Here is a 19,923-nt window from a genome sequence, read left to right as displayed (position 1 = left end):
TGGATGACAGTGCAGTTTTAAAATAAAGAATGAGTTTTTTTAAACTTACTGCAGGCTGTAAATTGACTGATAAATTACCTCAGAGTAATAAGAATCTTCTGGTCAAAGCAAAGAATTGGATCCCAGAAAGTAGCTCAATTTCTCTGTGCATTTAAGGCTATTTCAGGGCACCTTAAAATAGTCTTTCTGTTGCTCTTCCTGTTACACAATTACTTCTTTTCTGCTGTCTTTAGTGGCTTTTTAGTTTCTTTTTTATTAGGTAAGCTCCTCAAGGTAAGGACAGTTCATGCAATGTCTAGTACAAAAGGCTGCTGATTTCCCTCCTGGCTTCTGAGGTACTTTGTAATACAAATAATGATGCTAATCATATTGGGTGAGTCGCTGGAAATGGAGCATTTTAGAAGTCTGATATAAATCGAATGAGGGGAAAAAACTCAAGCCTCATAAATGTGTTCATCTTAAATAAAAAGATATTCACTTTTATTCCTTTTTAGGTGCCCCCTTTAGCTGGCACTGACTGGCAAATGAATAGATTTATTTTAAAGGAAGTAATTGCATCACAGAGTTCTTTGTAACTTTCTAGACAGACTAGAGGATTTCTGCCTTCTTTTTTCCTTTTCCTTAAAATGTTATAAATACTTCCTTTCCATTTTGCTCTCCCGCTGCTTTAGACATTGAGACAGTTTATCACAACCATAGATAAATTAAAATGACTGGTGTGAGGTTATAGATATACACAAGAACAAAAGGACTGATGACTGAAAAGAGAAATGTTTTAAATTATTCAGAGACATTCTTTTTCTTTGCTTGGGATTTTGGGAGCAATTGAAAAAAGCAGTGAATGAATATGAACACTGCATGAGCAATCTGACACTATCAGACCCAGCACTAGTGCCATGTGCATTTCCCTCTTTTGATCACTCAGTTCAAAACTTGTTCAGTTCTTTTTAAGTAGTTTACCTCTTTCTATTTAAATGCAGAACTTAAAGATTGTCTTCTAATTCCTCTTCAGAAATTCTTGCAGCTGTACTTTAGAGTACCTATGTGGTACATACCCAGGAGAATCCATTATTTCAAAACTTTTCTTTAACCTTGATAGTATCATAAAGGAGAATCTAGGATCTTCAAAGTGCTGAAAAACCCAGGAGTAAATCCAGACGTTTTCAGTTCCTCCCTTCTACCTCTTGAATTAAAGACAGTCAAGCTTTTTTTTCCTTAGATGTACTATCAAAGCAATACAGCAATCAAAAAGATACCCAAAAAAAGTTAATAATGCCCGTAAAGATGTCATGTCAGCCAGAATCCTTGAGGTTCTGAACATGAAAAAAGTTTATTCATAAAGATATGTGGAGTGTGTGCTTACTCAGGCAGAGCTAGATCACCCATGGTGTAAATCAGCTAATTTGTGTAAGCAGCACAGCTGATGATCTTTAATTGTTGCCATGTGCTCACTTACACAAGAACACTGTGCTTGTTGCTTGTTTCCCCCTTTTTTTTTTTTTTTTTTTTGTTGGAGGCAGAAAAACTGTCCTTTTGTCACCCTACTTTTCCCCATAAATTGCAGGACCTGCACAACTGGAAAAATGCCTTTTTTGAACCTGACTGGAACTTTGCACAGCCCATGGATAAGACCAACACATGAAGCTGGCAGAAATGAGCAAATTAGAAAACAGATGCACTTCAGAGGATGTTTTCCAGAGGTTTAATCTTGCTGAGGCACTTAATTCTCACTGGTTTCATGAATCAGCTTCTCATAAATTGTTCTAAATTATTTTGAACAGAATGGCAGAAAGACACCTGTTTTAAAAAAGCAGGATAATAAGATATTGTTCCTGCCACCCATACAAAAATGCCATTTTTTATGTTAAAAAAAACACTCCAAAAAACTGTTACCAGTAGGTTACAGGGTGAGTAGAGGGCAAACAATGAAAAATGAAAGAAAAAAGGTTATAGATATGACTGTGTATAACTAAACATACATTAAAAAAAAAGGAAAGCAATGAAGTTCTACTTATTTTTACTGATGTTGCTGAGGTCACACTAGCTTAGAGGAGATGGTTTGATTTATATTCCAGGTGTTTCTCCTTGGAGGCTGAAGGTTTCAGCTTTATTCCCAACATTTCTACAGCTTAATAATGGGGGACGGCAAGGAAGTTTTCTGTCTTTCCATGATTTTTGTAATATTGAGAGTGGAAAGGGTTCAGTTCTCTTTTTAAATCAGCACACAAGTTGACAAAGAATATGACAAAATTTCTTTTACTATCCAATTGTTTAATAAGTTTAATTAATTTGGTGAATTTTTTTTCCTTTTTTTTTTCAGTGTTGTATTGATACAGTTGGTTTTGACTTTCCCTTTATGCTCTTTAATTTTTTGACATGGAAGTTTGCAAGTCAGGCAGCTCCTATTATCAATTTTCTACCTAGTTTGCACAAACAGATTTATCTATTTAAGTTGCAAAGAGGTGCAAAGTCAGTCTTTCAGTGACCCTTGAGACTCCTCCAGAGTTTTACACTGATCCACATTCCTCAGCTCCTTAAGAATTTTGAACTTTTCTGTGTTTCTCCTCTGCCTTGCAGTTTGCTCTCTGCTGTAAGTGTAATTGTGCTGTGGAGCAGAGCAGTGCAGTGACCCCAGCCCAGGAACAGCTCTGTCAGCACTGGAGCCTGGGTTAGAATCCCCAGGGGAACTCCCCTCCATTGCCAGAGTGCTCCTCAAGTTCCCAGGATGGGAGGCAATGCAGAGGATCTCATGCGTGTGTAACAAACGGCCTCAGGACCGCATGTTGGAAAGGATATTCCAATATTCCATGGAGAGAAACTGCAGCCACAAATAAATTGCTGGCCTCTGTCTGTCCCTTGTCACACAAGGACCATACAGTTGCCTGGTTTTCCCATTATCAGTCCCCAGTAGTCATCACTAACAGGAACCTTCTATTCATCTTATTTAATGTGACTTTGGATCCAGTGCTCAGTGAAAACAGAGAAAAGAATTATCTATACTTCCATGGGTTTGGCTAAGACCTTCTCAGCTGGAAAATAAGATATATCTCATAATACAGGAAGTACCAGAAGCTTATCCTGCAGCAATACTCTGCCCGTATTTGTTGAACTAGTTTCTTTTGGGCTCTGGTTTAACTCTGATGCTATTATTCTGTTCCTTCTGGCAACAAATGAGATCCAAATCCCACTACAATGAATGAATGAAAACACTGCTGGCTAAAATAACTATCATTTTATAGCATTTCTCATTGATAAATCAGTGTAATTACCTTTATTTTCCAGGGCAAAAAGAAAGACAAAGTGAAGATATATGATTTATCCAAAAAGGCTGACAGCAAAGGTAAAGAATTCCAGAGTCTAAATCCAGGGCTTGACAACAAAGGTAAAGAATTCCAGAGTCTAAATCCAGGGCTTGACAGATTGTTTCCACCATTAGGGATAATCTGTCAAACATGTGAGCCAGTATTCTGTTTTATGTTTTACATACTGTGTTTTCTAGCATAGATTTCATTCATGTTTATGCAGTAACCTATATACTATTGGAGTATAAATTAACAGTGTACTTGTGACTTTCCCTGGTGCAAACTCACCTGAAAAATTCTGTTAGAAGACTGATTTTCCAAAAGAATATCAAATACTACCTCCTGAGGAAGCTGTGAAGACAAAGCTACTCTGGAGCCCAGACTGGGAGTATTCAGTCCCAGACTGGCAGAGTACAAATGTTTCTATTCATGCTTTTTTCCTCTTGCTGTCTTGGATTGTCTTTACTTCCCAATGTGTACTTTTGATCAGTAAAGGCGTTAAAAAGGGAACATTTCTCATTTTCCTCCTGCATGTAGCATACACACATATGTTTCCCTGGGCACATCACTCCCAGCTAATGTCTGACTCAGGGGTTTGTGTAGGCTATACGTACATAGAAACATGTATAGGATAGGCTTTATGTGCATAGAAACACCTCACAGTGTGCATTTCTCCAGATATAAAATATAATTAAAACAGGGGCTCTCCACACAACTATTTCATCATAAAATAATTGAACTGAGTGGTGGAAGTTTGCTCATCCCAGCAGCCAGAGATTCCCATCACTGTCACTCACTCCACAAAAATGATTTGTCTGTTCCACAGAGCATGATTTCAGTTCCATGTATATGGAAGAGTGATGACCCCAGTTTCTGTCCTTTCAGAGATTTGCTTTTTCAGGCATTGCATTCATCTTTTCTCTTTAATGCTTATTTTTAGTATATATGATTATCCTTTTTGCAACAGCACAAAATCATGCTTGATTTGCCTTTCTCCTGGCTTCTTAAATGATTGCCTGGTGCATCCATATCAGGTTGAGGCTGTTGAGAAGGTCAGAGCAATGACAGCCTTCAGGGCTGTGTCAGTGAATGCTAAATTGCCTACTCAGCTCAGCACTGCCACAGGCTCATCCACAAATACAGCCAGACTGTGATGCAAGCAGTGCTTGAATAAGCCTCAACTTTCTTTTCCTGACTCAAAGCTTTCCAAATTTTACATTTAAGGCCTGATTTTCTCAGCAGTAAGCATCCTCTCCTCGCCTTGAATTGCAGAGAAATTGCCTTTTGAGAATACAGCTCCTGTAATTCCTACTTTTCCCCCCATAGCAGGAAATAAAGTCTGCAGCTATTGTGAAGGGGTGTCATTCCTTTCAATAGTTTTGTTTCCTTTGTTATGAAAACAAGGAACAGCTTGTTCTGTAGCTGTGTTCATTACATGAAATAAACTGTTCCATTAACAACTTTTACTTTTCTGTGTTGGAAGTGCCCAAAAAGAGTCATGTTATAGCAGCACAGGCAAATAACTTTAACAGGACCTTTATGTCATTCAGGTTTGTGCTCACACTCTAAATGTAGTCTGTTGGAAACAAATAGTCTCGAAATGACACATGCACCGCATAGCTCTGGTTTCTATCACTGCTATCCTCTTTGGGCCACCTTCTAATACTTTATTTCATTGAGCAGAACCTCACCTCACTCAGGTAAGACAAATACTGCCCAGATTGGGTGTACCTTTCAGAATCTGGCTGTTTATAAACAACGTTTTCATTCAGCTTTGAGTACCACAGAAGTCACCAGACTCTGACAACTAAGATCAGCCCTTACCACCTAATGCATAATTACCAGCTTCAGAAATGTTGTCATGCAACTTTCATTCTGCAGTGCAGCAGAGAAATCCATCCTATTCACTTCAGCTGCTGCTCCTGGAGACAGTGGCCTGTGGCACTGAAAGGCTACAGGAATTGCACAGGTGTCACTACAGACACCAGCTGTACCAAGTGAAGTTGTGCAGGTGTAGCTGAGACCATCATTTAGTATTTGTTTGGGGAACCCAGTCTGAATGCAAGGATCTAAGCTGAGTTTGAAGTCCTGATATTTGGAGAAAAAACTATTTTCAAGAGAATTTTTTGACATAAGGTGTGGAAATTTATGGGACTCAGTGATCCACATCTTTCTATGTCAGTATGTCATGCCCTTTTGTGCCTGTTTTCATGGCTGAACTGTTTTTCAAACAATTGAAAAGGAGATTTGAAACATCTAACATGAAAATTCCACCAAACTCACAAAAACATTTCTAAAATTAGGAACCAATAAACAATAGTCTTAATCTGTTCATATTTCAAACACAGTACTACTTCCATAATGGCTTGAAACTTCCATTATCAGCTTTCAGCACATTTTTGGATACTTGTTGAAATCTGTCTCCCCTTGTACATGCATTTACTAAGACACAAGCATATATTGAATTTCATTTTTAAAGAAGTTCTTATTCTGGTCACTAGTTCGGGTTCTGTTCTACAACCAGTTAATATCCTTAATTACAATATCATTATTATTTTTATAATTATTTCATCACTTATGAAGATCATACTGGTTGGGTAAAAACATTAAATCTTTTAAAGTGTGAAACATATCAGTGTAAAGGATTTAATTTAATTCCATTAAAAGAACAAATGGGTGAGGTTTGTTCTTTTATATCAGTACTACAAAATCATGTTAGTGTTTAATGCTGAGGAAAACTAGATACAGGACAAGGTCAGTTCCTAAGCTACAAAAACTAGGAAAAGTTAGAAGGAAAGAATCATTTCAGTCTTCTCTCACTGATTCTGCTTTTAACAAACTCTAGCTCTGCTTTCATTTCCAGCTCCATTAGGTAACCCAGAGCTATAAATATGCAAACCTGAGAGAACCTGAACTGCAAACCCAAGCCTGGATGGCTTCCTCAGGCACAGAACCATGGACTGCATCCAGAGAGCAGCACAAACACAGGCCACACTCCCTTCCATGCACAGCTCATCCTGCTGGAGTGCTGGGCTGATCCTGGCAGGCCTGCTGCTCTCTGCTCCTCTGCCTCCTTCCCTCCACCCCAGCATTCAACTGTTGGCTCTGCATTGCAACACATTGGTCACAAAACTAAAGCTCCTTTAGGGGCAATTTTGCTTTGCAGATAATAAATGTTCTGCAGTAGCAGCCCCTGTATAATTGATATCACAGCAAACAGCACACATGTGACATATGAAAGAGAAGCCCCAGAAATTTTCATTTGAAAGGAATAGGGCAACCTTCCTCCCTTACAAACTAATAAAACAGTCATCAAAATAAGTGGGGTATTAAGCTCTTAATCTCACTGTATCATCTAATTTGCACTAAATTGTCACAGTGTTTGCTACAGAGCATATTGCAGTTGAGACAGCCACAACACACAGAATATCACAATAAAATTTCAGAGAGCTTCAGCCCATACACAGTAACACCTTACCTCGTGAGAAGGCTTCAAGTGTCTGCCCACACAGAGCAACATCTCACCACTTCAGAGGGCTGCAAGCAACTGCCCCACTTGCTCTGTAGCCCAGCCTTTTATCCCCTCCTGTTGGTGCCCTGCCCCTGTGTGCCCTCTGTTCCCTTTGGTGGCTGCTCAGTGCCCCTGGGCACTCCATGGCTCGTTACCCCCAATATCATTCACCTGTCCTGCACAGCTGCACCCATTGGGGACGAGGCTCCACAGCCCCACTCCCAATTACCACAATTGTGTGCCTACACTAAATCTGATTAATATTTCATTGAGTGTTCAAAATTGTAATTTTTGGTTGGGGGGAGGGCTGTCACTTCAATAAAGAGGCTCAAAGCTGCTGCATATACTGAACTCTTTAATGCAGCCACTGCACTGTAGCAAGTTGAAAGGAAATTTCATTAGGAGAGGATTCCAGGACAAAAAAACCCACAGTCACTGTTAGTGCCAATTAGCAGCTTTTTCTGCTGTTTCAAATGAAATTCCAAAAACTGAATGAGTAGACAGATTATTTCACCCCAGATGTATTCCTTCAGGTCAAGGGTGAGGCACCTTGTGAGGGTGGTGTTACTCTGTGTTCTGATTCAGCAGCTGAAGAAACTGCCAATTTCTTAACCCAGCAATAGTCAAAACTTCAGGTCTGTAATAACAGTAGCACAAAACAAAAAGAAATGTAATTTCTGTCAGAAATGATGGAATTCTTTCTTTCAAAATTAACTGAACGATAATTCAAACGTGTGCAAAGCTGGCAGTATTTTAAAAACAGTCTATGTCAAATCCTAGGGCATTAATCCATTTTAACCATATTATTAACAATTACCATGGCAGGTACACAGGCAGAACCTACATCTTGTAGTCATGGAACAACCAAAAAAATATTTCTGCACACTGGATTCAGAAGACACATGGAATGAAGGAACCAGTGAGTAGTGCAAAGGAAAATCTCATATGAGTTAGAAAAAAAATTAATAAGATTTCTGCAGGAGGCCATAACTTTAAAACATCATCAACTCTTCCTCTGATTTAATTCAACTCGAGTTAGAGAAAGGCATAGACAAGTAATGAAATTCACAGCATCTACAAAACCACCCACAAAAATCAGAAAGTACTTGATCCCTCTAGCCTATAAGGGTGTGTAATCACCTGTTCCCTGACCATACATTAAGGATTTATTCACCTCATCTGTTGACACCAATTTATGTTTTCTTTAGCCATGCCAAAAAAGCCTAAAATAATTCACAGCTCCTGATTTCAAAATAATTCACTGACAGAATCTCAGAAGTCAGGATCTCCCTAGACTCAGCACATCTAAGAAGCACACACCAGTGCATCCAGATAATCATTCTACACAGGATCTGCAGACTTCCAAGTGAAAAAGTCATATTTTCTGCAAGAAAATACCTGTAGTTCTTTGAGAGGTAAAACCACTGTACCAATGGATAATGGTACCCATGATTAATAGTGGGTGTTTGTTTAAAGGAAATTATGTACTTAGAACTCTTGTGGTTCTCGAGTCAAAGAAAAGAAAGGCATGCCGGAAACGGAAAACATTTTAAGTTCTAGTTAAATTCCTTTAGATGCCCTTCCTGTGAAAACAAGTCCTTTTCTTGACCATAACTCTGCATTTCTTAGGTAATATTGGTTTTTTCTGTCAGGTTGTCCAGCTGGAAAGCCCCTGAAGGGAGCTCTTGCCTCAAACATGCCTGATGGGAGATGAGAAGATAAAGTGGTTTCACAGTTGTTGTATTTTGTTGCCAAACCCTTGAAAAGCATCTGTTGCTATATGGGGAAAAAAAAAGAATCCCCATTCAAAACAGATAGTCCATATTTTACTGAAAATCTTTACTAGTGGTGTCTAAATGCTCCAGTAACTTCTTGGCCATTCTTCACCTGGACAGTAATGCACTCAAGCTGTCAGAGGCTTGTGAAGGGCAGCCACTCTAAATTATTTTTACTGGAACTTATTTAATGTCAATATTTATTTAAAAGAAAACAAAATCAAGTGATCAGGAGCAAAGGAATATTTTAAGTTTTGCTTAGAAAGTGAAACTTAGAATAAGTTGATAGAAAACCTTCAACTGGGTTGAAGAAAGCAGAGTGGACAATGAGATCCCCATGGAGGCTGAAGGGTAGAAACATGTTTTCTTGTGAACAGTTCTCATTTTTTAAATGCTCTAAGCTATTTTTAATGGGATTCATCTCTACCAAGTTCTCTAAACTCTGTCTTTGTCATGTGTTTCACAAAATGCGACACATTTGCTGGCATATGTCATTCTGAATAATGAATTAATTTAATTCTGCAGTTCATTACTGCCTTTTGACTGTCCCAGTAACTGGCACAGTGACACTCATTCCTGAGTGCTGGAGAGAAGAAAGGATAGGTGTAAACACTTCAAAGACTCAAGACCTGAGTGCATTGGTTTTAACAGAGACATAATCAGTGGGGGCAATAGAATGCCACTTTGGATTAGCATCTTGAAAGCCAGAGAAAAGCCTGCGGAGGCAAGCTGGGCATTTCTACCACTCACGCTGCAGCACGGCACTTGTGCTTGCTGGGAGCTGAGTGGGGAGGATTAGCATGACCTCTGCTTAATGATCAGGGCTATAAACCTTTAGGGACTGGATGGTAAACAAAGCAAAGAGCTGGAAAAGAACAGGAGTCACACAACTTTCATTAAAGATTGTTTTGTTTAGTTTCAAGTTTTAAATCTGGAAGATATTTTATCACTGACTTTTGCTATCAGTTGTGTATCCCAAAGCAAATTTATCATGGGACCTCATTCAAACTGTTAAGGCTGAACTAGTTTCACTTTTATCTTCTGAAAAAGTAAAAGCAGAAAACTCAATGCACATTGTCACCACTAAGAAAATGACACCACTGCTTATGAAATCTGACACAAAATTTTGGTGTTCCAGATACCTTAAGATCTGGAGACGTTGATTCTACCTGTGTCATTTGATTCCTTATGTTACCTTGATGGGTCTCATGGTCTTTGTAACTACTAAAACTTGAATGAGAAAAATCCAAGTGATATCTTGGTGCCTTCTCTGTAAGATTTTGATGCTTCCATGTTTCCTCCTCTGTTGTCACAGGCAGCACAGCATCTGAGCCACTGCACTGGAGCATGTAGCAACCTTTTGTGCTTCCAAGGGAAAATTGGTTTCAGGAGTATTTAATAACCATATCCTCCATATCTTCAATTTTCTGCAGCTCACCCTCTTCCTGAGCCTGAGAGTTTCCTGTCTCTCTATTCCACATTTAACCCAGCCACTGATGACACTCGAGAGCAGTGTTTGCTCTTCCCAGAATTGTGCTGTTCAGGCAGAGATAACCAATATTGCCAAAGTTATTGCAGAATGTGGTTGGAAAATATCTGGTGGAGAGATTTTTATTGCAGTGCCTTTCAGCATAGTAGCAGCTTATTTGTCATATTCATGACTAACTAAAGAAACACTTGTAAAAGATGCTTCACTTTGACTTAATCATCCCATCTTTTATATATTTAATAAATATACAGAGTAACAAGCAGTTCCACGAACACTGGAACAAATGGAGAAAGATTTTTTCAGAGCATAAGACTAACTTTATGATTCATAAAGAGACTGTAACTAAGGAAAGCCTTGTGAAGATCTTTCTCATTAACCAACACGAGATCCTGACATGACACAAAAATTAACATATTTACTGGATGTTATGGGGGTGGGTTTAATATTGTGCAGACAATAGAGGGAATTAAATTTAAATTTAAAAATAGCAACATAAATGAAGGTCTATCCAAGATTTGGGCATTCCTCAATTTTTCTTCAATGTAAATTCTGTGGTGCACAACATACATGGAATTTTAACATCATATGTTCCTTTAAAGAGATTGTTTGCCAGCATATTTTGCAAAATTTATGAGAATTTATTATTACTAATCCATTACAAAATATAAAGTTAACAGTAAGTTCAAAATTAGTTTACAGGATGATGATTAACATATTTCCTTAGGAAATCAGGCCAAATTCAAGTGGTACTATTAAAATCACCACAGAACAATCAAAACTTGCAGTCATGTCACAGCTAGTGAGGTCCAAGTTAAATGTCTTTATTTTAAAAAACCCTCAATATTTATTTTTTAATTTGGTTTCAAATACATTCATTATTTTGATTGCTAGTTTTAATTTACCTTGGAATAAAAAAAATCAATGTTTTGGGCAAGGAGACTATTCAGGTATTTTGGTATTATTTTTGAGGGCTCTAGTTATTGATCATGCTTTTTGTTTGTTCTATCTTGTCTGTCTTAAGGGGGTTGAGAATGCACCTCTTAAACAAAAATTTATATATATAAAACAAGCACTTTTCTGCTTCAGCAGCACTCCTTATTTACAGAATAATAAAAATGCACTCATTAAATAGTAAAAGATAGATAGTAATCAAAATGTACTCATTAGATAGCAAAAGATAAGCTTGATTTTCTAACGACCTCAGAGTAAGTCATAGATAAATGATCAGGCGTCCAGAAACAGGAAGAAAGCAGAGGATGAGAGAATTATTTATCCACACTCTGGACAACAAGGGACTACAGAATTCAACTGCAGGTTTTGTAATTCCTCATCTCGTGCTTTAGCTACTAGACTAGAGAATCATAGGGAAGAAGTCCTGGAAGAAGTACATTCCCTCACTGCCTTGGGAATGAAGGTCACACTTCTGGATCAGAGCACCCAGGTAAGCATTCAATGCATTCTAAATTATGGTTTTCAGTCAAATAAAAGTCTCCATAGAAAAGCAATCAGGAGGTAGTGTTTATTCCCATAATGGAGCTGCCATTAAGTAATTTTTATGCCCAGAGGATGGTGCATGCCCCTATTAGAGTGAGGTTGCCATACTGTGTCTAACTATGGATGGATGTCAAGCCAATGCTCCTGAATATCTGCAGAGAACCCTGGGCAGGAAAGCTCCTTAGTTACAAAGTCACAGATAAAATTCAGTGCAAGTAAGTGAAGATGATAATGCCAGGAGAAAAACTACCCCAACACTACTATGGAGTTATAGTCTTTCAACTGACAGTCACATAGGAATGACATTTTCATGTTACAACAAATATCTCTATGAAAGCATCAGCTCAGTGCTCAGTAATGGTTAGAAAGCAAACTTAAAGTTAGAAATTATTGAAAAGTAATGAAGACTAGAACAGGCAATGCTGTTATGGCAGTGCATAACTCAGAGGCTGTTTTCTCTCAAGAGGCACACTGTGAAAAAGGCACAAGGAAAGCTGCACGAATCAGATGCACAGGACTGCTTCTGTAAAAGGAGCAACGGAGCAGATTGGTAGATCTCTGTGTGAAAAAGAGACAACTGAAGGCTGAATAGAGGGAGTCCTGTAGGCTTATGACTGGAGAGGAGACAGTGAATAGACATTAATTGGTCACTGCTGCTTCCAGTACAAAGGAAGAAGGAAGAGAGAGGGGAAGAAATCAAATAAATCTGTAGAGCTAGGATCGAATCAAACATCTTTGCACAGTGTAGAATGGGGAGATATTTCTTCATGTAGTATGTATTTAAGCTATGTAGTAGTTAAGTTACAAATTTCTTTCCAAAGAAGTCAGCAGAAGCTAAAATACAACATAGGTTGAAAAACAATGGACATAATGACAAAATAAATTCCATGAGTCCCACTAAGACCAAGATCTCTGCTTCAGGACATATCTAACACAGTTTCTTTTTAGCTTTCAGAAATCACTCAAAAGTAGAAGAACATTCAGAAGACACCCTGCAGTGTGCTTGCTCAGGCCTCTGGTCTAGCCTGTGCTCCTGAAGAGGTTGGTCACCACCATCACAAGCACAAGGTGCTGGACCAGGCTGCCCTTGCTCTGAGTCTATCCCTGTTTCCAGACAGAAACTCTTCCAAGAGCCAGAGATGACCCAGCTAGGAGCTAGCTAGCTCTGTTTTTCTCATACCCCAGATTTCTGACAATTCTCCTAATCTTTTAGAGTAAATTAGCTGAATAGAAAAGTGTTCATTAGAACAGCCTGTTTTATCATTGTTTGTGTTTATGTAAGATAGGGCAAAATGGAGAGGAAAAGAGAGGGACACAAGCTGTGGACATTTTGGATAGAATAAAGGAGTCTGTGATCCCTTCACCAAGAAAAACTGCAAGTCAGATCATCAGTGGGTGAATTGGAATAGTCCCATTGCAATCAATGGAAATGCACTATTTAGCCTAGCAGAGGATTTAACCTGAGTTTTTTACAAAAGAATGGCCCTTAGATCTGCAAAAGGAGGTTGCTGACACACAGAGCTCTGCAAATTTCTTCAATTTGTTCAGCTGGTTATACATTTCACTGTAAGTCAGATCTCAGATCCACCTCCTCTCTCACCCATTAATTCTGCTCTAAACCTGACCTTCTTTGTTCTTTGACCCTCTTTCACCACAGTTCATAGTAATCCTTTTATTTCTGCAGCTCCATCTATCTCACAATCTCTGCTTCCTTTCTTACTCGGGTCCTGTGTACTATAAAATATCCACTGAATTTTCATGTGCTGCATAGTGTGCCAAATTGCCTCATGAGGGACACTCCATAAAATGCTCTTCTGAAAACACTGTCAAATACACTACATAGTTTCTATAAAACTAATTTTGTGCTTCAACATGTGAGCATCAATTCTTACCAACAAGATTATTCTAATTAAAATTTCAGCTCAAGTAGAAAAAAACAAAAAATCCACCAACAACAAGAACTACAACAAAAAGAGGGATGGTCAGTGTTGGTGCTGGGTGCTGTACAGCTGGCAATCAAGTGAACATTGCATTCATGGTTTGGAAACAAGTAGTTCACAGCAGAAGGCACTAAAGCAATTTTCAGTGTGTCAGTTTACAAATTAAGCTCTCCTTATTTCAAGTTTTCTTTATGTGTCAGTGTGTTTTCTACATCTATTTATCACATTTTGTTTTAAGGGAAGGTGGCAGTTGGAAAGTTTTGTTGATTTGAAATATTTACTTTGCATCTTTCCTAACACAGAAAATACCACTACAGACAAACAGACCAGGATTTTCCACCTGCTACATGAAGTTCTATAAGGTGAATAAAGCAAACCAAATTGCTGTCAAATCCACCTTAATGATCCTTGTTCTAATTACACCTTTTATAAAGTACTTAAAATTAACTTTAAAAGTTAATTTATATTTGATATGTAGGTATGTAAAAAATGTTTGAGTAGTGGTCTTAATGGGATTAACAAATTTAATTTTAGGTTCATTGATGTTTCCATCCTCAATGGATACCATTAGCTTTGGTGGTTCAGAAGTATTTGCTAAGACACAGGATTCACTGTTCTAGTAGGTACCAAGAGTGCAACATGGCCGGTGCAGGAGTGAGGGAACAGGGTGGGCAAGAGGAAAAGAGTGAGAAAGCAAACTACATGTGTGCACAACTCCAGAAAATGCAATCACTGGTGTGAGAGAGCCCTTCAGTCCAGGGGCTTACCAGGACAATGGCATCACTGTCCTTTCCAAAGCCCTGCATGCACCCCCACATCAGATCTCACAGCCCCCCTTTCCCCTGCTGTGAAAATTCAGCTACTCACTCCTGTGAATTCATTTTCTACAAAGTGCAGCCCTGCCAAACGCCCAGCTGTGTCCTACAGGGAAGCACACACACACCTAGGAGGCACACACACACCTGAAGCACACACACGCCTAGGAGGCACACACACACCTGAAGCACACACACACCTAGGAGACACACACACACACCTAGGAGACACACACACACCTAGGAGGACAGCACCAGGAGTAGTTCAGATAATAGTAACAGTGCCCCTGCTCCAGCAGCAAGGAATGCCTGAGCTAGCCTGACCTAATTAACCCCATTGTTTCTCAGTAGGATTAATGAGCCTTTGCAAAGCTCTGGCAGCTCTCCTGCCCCACATTCCAGGATAGATGGGGCATGTACAGCCTCATCAGCAGGTCCTGCAGAGGCTAGGCCCTGAACAGATTAATTGTGATTTCAAGTGATATGAGCCAGCTTTTGTGAAACACAAGGATTCATTTCTTTAAAATGCAAAACCTGGTATAAAATGACTGAAACAGGCCTAGTTTATTGTTCTCCTAAGGACTCACCAACCAATCAGAGTGTTAAAGCATCCCATGCTGATTGCAGCCATTGTCAGCTCTGGGGGCAAGGTGAAGGTCAGCACTTGCTTTCCCATCTATGTTGCTGTTTCACCCTTTTCTTTTAAGTTCTGTAACTGTGTTTTATATGCTCCTTTTCATTCAAATGCACCCTACAGCACAGGTTGTGTTACACATCAGCTGACAATTTGTTACATTTCCAGATACCATCCAGGCACTCAATATCCCTGACAAATCGGCAGTTGTTATTTCTTCCAAAAGCTGGTTGGAAAGGGCAACCATGTTCACAGAAATCCAATCGTATGGCAGCCACCTGGCACCATTATCCTTTTGGTACTTACTGGAAACACTTCCATTAGCAAAAAACCTCCAAAATTTGTCTCTCAGAGGCAGGTTGTGATTAGCTGGTGAGGAAGAGCAGCAAACCAGTGAAGAAAATTAAGCAGTTCATAATCAGTAGCTAACCACGTAGCCCTTGCATGTCAGAATCATAGAATAGTAAAGGTGCAGATGTAAACTTAGACTTTTATGGCTGCCTGCCCTTGTGGGTCTTTAGAAGATGACATTAGTGAGCACTTTGTGTGCTTCAGCACACTGCAAAACAACTCCCGCAAATTGCAGCAGTGTGGCAGCTGGGCTAACTCCCAGGTAGCTGTGTTAATGACCCCTGGTGCGTTTGCCTTATGTTATCATTGCCCCTGAAATTAAGTTACAGTTTTACAAGAGTTTCTGCAGATTGACAGTCTTTAGCAGTTGCTAAATGCAATCGATGCTTGGAACAAGGAATAATGGAATTTAATTTACATCTCAGAAAGAGCTGTATTTGATAAACCTATAGCTGAACAAAGTTTAACAAAGTAATAGCAGATTTCAGTTAATTGTAAACACAACTGTGTTGATTCCCCAGGATTTTGTTTACCTTTCACTCTGTTATCCTGGGTTCACAGAGGGGAAAAAAACCAGTAGTGTAGGGATTTTAGCTACATTTTCCAGTGTTAACCTGGCAGAGATTTGTTTCTGTACCTGGCATCCCTGACAGAGGAGGGGCTGGAAGGGCAGGAAAACTTCCCAAAATCTATTCCACTAGGGCTGGATTGCAAATTCAGCTCAAGACATGTGCTATGATTTAACAAATCCTGTGTGAAGCATCAATTTTATTACAGAATTGGATCATGAGATAAAATGGGATTTAGCTTTGATTTTTTTTAATCAACTGATGAAAATACCTGGAGCCAGGTAAATTTTAAAGCCATTTCTGTCAGCAGTAAGAAGCTTCATACTCAGACAGTGCCCCAGAGATTTGTCTCACACCTGTATTGTTTCATGTAAGTTGTCAAGAAGAAAAAGGAAAAAAAAATATTTTACTTGAGAGTTTAACCCCTGGGTCAGATTATAGGAGAGAAGGAGAAAAAAAATTGACTTCAACAGGTTTAAACAGTACAATAAATCTGTTCTGACAGATATTTGACAGCCATATTTTTACTGCCTTCTTTCTGTTTGAGTAGATGGAAAGGAAAGCAATGCTTATTGAAAGTCATTTTGGAACAAATAAGCAATGAAAACAATCAGGAAATTGATATGATTTTGTTGGAGCAGCTAAGGGCCTGTCTGTGCAGTTTAATAGAATAGGAATGTAGATCACTATTTACCTTTAAAACCTGGCAGACTGTTTACCTACATTTATTACAAACCAAGACACTAAAATACTTATTTTCAAGAAATTCTCTCTACTAATTAATATTAATATACTCCTGGAAATACAGTGCCTGGACGCACTTCTGGGACACCTTTTCTATGTCAGGCAATTACCAACAAAAGTACATTTTAAGACAAAGTAATTCTTATTGAGCATCATTCATGAGCATTCCAACAGGATGGAAACAGCAATGGCATTCATAGCAGAAGCTGTACATCCCATTAAACAAACATAAACAGGATGACCCTGTCTGTTGGTCCCTATCTTTTGAAAGCTATGGAGCTATAAGGATTTACATCAGCTGATGCTAATCCAGATCCTGATCCAGACCTATAAAAGTTTATTGTTCTTTTAGGTTTTGCTAGCTGCATAATTTTAGGTGGAGGAACAAAACATTGCCCCAAAAAGAGAAATATTAAATCATTATGGGACAGTAAAAATTTGAAAGTCATGGTGAATTCCTCCTTTGAGTACTTCAGATACTCTGGTCCTCCAGTGTCTCTTATAAGGATGGTGGATTAAACAGCCAGGAAGAAATGTTCTTTTTAAAAATTACCTGTATTACTAGACACAGGAAGAACCAAAAGGAGGAAGATGATAATAATCCTGCTGGGCCAAAATCATGGTTCCGTGAACATCAAAAATCATCCCTTTACAGTTACAAGAAAAATGCCCAGAAGACAAAACAATGGCAGAACTATACTGGATACATAGATGCTCTCCAACTTCCAACAATTTTCATCTCAAGGACTTCCTGATTTGAGTACTGTAGAAGACCTGGGCTGTCCAGCTCCTCTAAAAACTTTACCAGTTTCCCAATGTATCCATAGAAAGAAGAAAAGATGCTAAATGTTCTAGGACTTTATAGCTGGCCAGCCCTAAAGAACACTACAGATTTTTTTAAAAGGCAATCCTAACAGCACTGCAACACTGACTTTTTCTTTGTAACAGCAGGAAATAAGAAAAAGGTATGTAAGATACTGTATATAAAGTGATTTAAAAGCTTTACAAGAGTCCAGGAAAATTAAGATGCCCAGATCACTCTGGATTTCGGAGAAATTTAGGACCCTGACCTGCTTTGAATATTTTAATGGTATTTCTGACCTGTGGCAGCTCTGCAGGACAAGAACATGCACATCTGACTCTGCAGAGGATTTCCCAATCACTTTGCTAGTGCAGTGGAAGTTTCTGCAGACATGCCTAAGCCAAGTGGGTGTGGAGAAGGGGACAATCTATTTTTCTCAGTAGTGGTCCTTCCTGCTTCAGTCTGGAGCTCGTCAGTGGGATGGTGTAGCCAAGTTTCCACTACTGTGACCATTTGAGAACTCTTCAGTAAAAATGCAGTTTCTGATGTTACCAAACCATCACTTACACACTTATTTAGGTTCCCAGGAGACCCCAGCATCTACAGAACTGGACACAGAGCAATGCAGGCAGAAGTATTCTCTAAGGTGAGAGTCTGTGGTCAGTATTGTTCCTAAGCTGTGATCCCAGAATCCTTTAGGTTGGAGAAATAGAGTTCCAAGGTCAGAGTCCAACAATCAACCCAGCCCTGCTAAGTCCTCCACTAAATCATGGTTATATCCCTGTAAATAAGAGCTGGATTTGTGTCCTAATTAAATATGAACTAATATTACCATTTCTATTAATCTTAACACTGCTCCTTTAATATTTATAGCTGAAATTCCTCTACAGCCTATCCCTTTTGAGTCAGGAAAACTGGAAGAAAGAATAAAGAATAGGAAATTATGTTGTAATTTGTATTGCTTGTTTGAAGGAGAAAAACTAATTAGTTTATATAGAGTTAGAAAATTAATATCTAAAACTTATTCATCAAACTTGGATAAAGAGAAGACGTTAATTCAAATTTGAAAAATTCTATATTTTGAATAATTTTGTCAATATCACAATGACGTGTAGGACACCAATCAGTCATTTAACAACAGAAATAATTGTTGATTTTTCAAAATTATGTTTTCAAACTCACTGTGTATGTTTCCTCAAAGACTCATTGGGGGACTTGTGATGAAGACAATTTCATTTTGCTGTACTCCAAAGGCTGAAAATTTGATACAAGTGTTCCTTATAACACATTTCAAAGAAAGATGGAACACCTCAGGGGGCTACTCTGGATCAGACTGCAGTTTATTGTTTAATTGTAGCTTGTCAGCTTTGTTCTCATGTCCAGCACTTAATTTTAAGCTTACACATTTCCTTATGTTCCTAACCTTGATAACTCTATTCACTTTCTGTTGATGGCTCTTGAGCAGCTTACAGCATAACTAAATCCAGAATGAATGATTAATATTTTATAACGATATCTACTGTCGCCTATTTAACATTCATAAAGTTCTGCGAATGCATCTTAAAATGCATATTAACATTTTACAAATGTTGTGCTACTTGTAATATATATTTATATACATTTTTAATCCTTCTTAAGTCATAGAGCATTGTACCAGTATTTGAAAACCACATGCAGAAAGTTGGTGGATATTCAAAGGATCACATCACAAAGCCATTTGTTGTTTGAACCTCCCATGCATATCACATTTTGGCTGGTAAGTAAGTCACAGCATAAGGGAATGGTAAATTTATACAATGAGACTGACTGGAAGGTGTGATTCTATTTTATAATATCCTGGCTAACAGATCCATGGAGCTCTGTCAGGCTGGGAAACTGCTGTGAGCCTGTGAAAAACAAGACCTAAATCAAATGATCAGCCATGGATGATTTTCATTGTTTTTTTCCCCCGTTAAAGACACTTTTTGTAAGGTTTGATTTAGTTCAGATTCAAAACTTTAAGTCCTCCATACAGTTAAATTTGAAATGTCCATAACTGGCATAACTGAGGAAAAAAACCCCAATTATTAAATGATATGCAGAAATCTGGGAAATGAGCAGTCAGCATAGAAAGGCTTAATATTGATAAGAATAAAAGAGAGTAAAAAACACATTTATGACATTTATGGGAAGTTTAGGGAAAGTGGTGATACCAAAGTATATTTTTACTATATGATCTTGCCTTTTTTTGTCCAAATAATGAGATAATTTTCACATCTAATATATGCAATTAGGACAAAGATATGAAAAAGTTAATCCTTGAGAAGATTTTTATCAAAAAACTTTTGACCACTATTCACCTCTCAACTCAAAGTCATGGGATCTAAAGTTGCATGAATAATTGATGCTTCAGTTCAGAGATCTTTCTTTCTCTATTTTTCTTGTCCAATGAATAATTCATTATTTTTTGCAAAGTGGAGCACTTTAAATAGGAAAGATTAGGATAAAGCCATTATCA

The sequence above is a fragment of the Melospiza melodia genome, chromosome 11, assembly GCF_035770615.1.
Source record: "Melospiza melodia melodia isolate bMelMel2 chromosome 11, bMelMel2.pri, whole genome shotgun sequence".
Lineage (NCBI taxonomy): Eukaryota > Metazoa > Chordata > Aves > Passeriformes > Passerellidae > Melospiza > Melospiza melodia.
This window is presented reverse-complemented; position numbering follows the sequence as displayed.